Raw genomic sequence first — 2,393 nt, 5'->3', positions numbered from 1 at the left:
ATATAGCAAAGAATGAAGATTTGTGGAGCAATCATTTGAACAGCTGTACAGAACAGTCAATTGAGGTTATTGTAAAATATACTTAGTATTTACATATAATACATTATATATAAAATAATGGTAAGATCATTTTTACCATCTTCTGACTTCGCAACACAAACTTACCTTTAATGTAAATAACCATCATGATAGAACAAAGGTCACACTGCAGCTACATAGAAACTGAATGATGTATCCGACCTTTAGGTTGGTCTGTGTGTAATTTAGGTTCAAGCTAAAAAAAAAAAAAAAAGAAAAAAAAAAACCTAACAAACCTGTCATCTGTATCTTTCTATATCATCAGAAGTCTTCTCTAACCTTCTAGCCCACTCAACAGAATGAGATAAATGATTTTTAATTATTAATATTAGAGTTAACATCTTCAAAAAAAGTTTCTGAATTTTTTAAAATTTCTGAAATTTTTCTTTCTGAAAATTTAAATTCATATCCAAGAGTGACCAGACCGCACTGTAACACAACATCTTACAACACAGAGTTTCTTACAACAAAGAAGCAATCTTGAAATAAAATGTTGTGCTGTTGCAGCATTTTTGGAAGTAGGCTTATTTGAAGAAGCTGCAGAGGGTGGCAAGTGATTTTGTTGCTGGCTGTAACTTCTGTGCCCAGAGCCCATCCTGGATGGATTCCAAAGAGCTGGGCATTGCAGTGGAGCTCCTGGAAGAGATTTTAGCCTGGTACCCTCTGGATCATGTTCCTTCCACGTAGCTCCAGTTTAAAAGCTATACCACAGTCCAAATTAATCATCAGGACTTCCTCTAATTAGTGGAGAGAACAAGCACTTCTAGACAGTGACTCATCCACTTTGTTTAAGTAACTGTCTTTGAAAAGAACAAAATTACCTCTGGACATGTTCTCTGCTGACCAACAGAAGAAGCCTGGACAATTATCTTAGTTTTGATTATTGTTTTTTTACATGGCTGGAGTTAATAGAGATGAATTCTGCCCCATGTGTCTTATGAATAACAGCCTCCCAGTGGGTAGCTGTTTTGCAAATCTAGCAATTTATAGCTAGGAGGAGAGCAAAAATATGCATGTTATCCATAGTCATATAGCCAGGTTGTGTGCCGGAGATCACACTTTCCAGGAAGTCTCTTCCTGCAGTCCCTAGTCAGACACTTCCACTGAAATCAATAGAAATTATGGCAAAAGACTATAAAATCAAACCCCATCTAAGCTGTCAGCGGAGACAGAGCATGCCTGTATGCTTCTTTAAGACCATTAAGTGACTGATAAATGGATGTATTGGCAAGGGAGGCTTTCCATGGGGTTGTTTGAAGAGCAGCTTTTCTGAGGCATGGGGTAAAGGAGGCTTTGGCCAGTCACATCATAATGAGGAAGAATAAAAATGCAACATTTCACTGTGCTTATATACTTTATTTAGGGCAGAATGTAAGCGACGCAGTCTGTGTGGCTTAAACACACGAGCTGAGAACTACCAATCTGCAGAGCACTCCTTTTTTACCCTCCTGTGTAAGACACTTGAGTATGTTTATGATCTGAATCCGTTTATTTTCTTGAATCTCACCTTTCAGCTCAGCTTCCTGTGTTTGTGTTTGGCTCAACACATTTATCATGTCGGGTTTGCCACAACCAAAGAAACTGGGGAAGTTAGAACACAAGACGTTTATTTGTGCTGGAATTCCCTTTCTCTTGCCTGAGGTGTTACTTTGGAGATCTTCAAAATTAAAACACTCCAGTCTCACTTGAACCATTTTGTTCTTACCCCTCTCTCTTGTCAATGGGTATTAGAGGACTACAGTAAGATCCTGAAATATATTCCCTGTCTAAATAGAGAATTAAAAGTAATTCCATGTTCTGTGATGATCATAGTATTGCTTTCTTCTTGTGTGGTGTGAAAGATGCGCAAGAACATGGAAAACAGACTAATACCCTTAGCAGAGACCATTTATTCCTTCCTGAACAATCGCATGAGGCAGAGGGCCTTGGTCATGAATCTAATTACAGGGACAAAATGGACACTGGGGAAACAGCATTTCTATAACTAAAGAACCAATTTAAAGGACATACAGGAAAGAAACTAGGAGAAACAGGAGATAGATGTTTTCCCTTTGTTTTCTTGTGTCATAGCTGGTTATATTTATATTAGAGGGAAGTGTGCTCCATGGTGTGGTCCACAATCTTTGTCCCCTGCTTGTCCCCATAAGGTGGCCTCCTGGACCACACTGCAGTTCCTTTCTTGCCTGGGCTCTGGAGTTTACTTCTTTTGGAAACCAAACACACATTTACTGACACTAAAGGTAACAAGTATAATAGCAATTATTCTAAGATGTTATTGAAAAAACCCTATATTATCATTTTATTGTTGGGAGAGC

Source organism: Rhea pennata, chromosome 2, assembly GCF_028389875.1.
Source record: "Rhea pennata isolate bPtePen1 chromosome 2, bPtePen1.pri, whole genome shotgun sequence".
In the NCBI taxonomy this organism is placed as follows: Eukaryota; Metazoa; Chordata; class Aves; order Rheiformes; family Rheidae; genus Rhea; species Rhea pennata.
Note: the sequence above shows the minus strand (reverse complement) of the source record.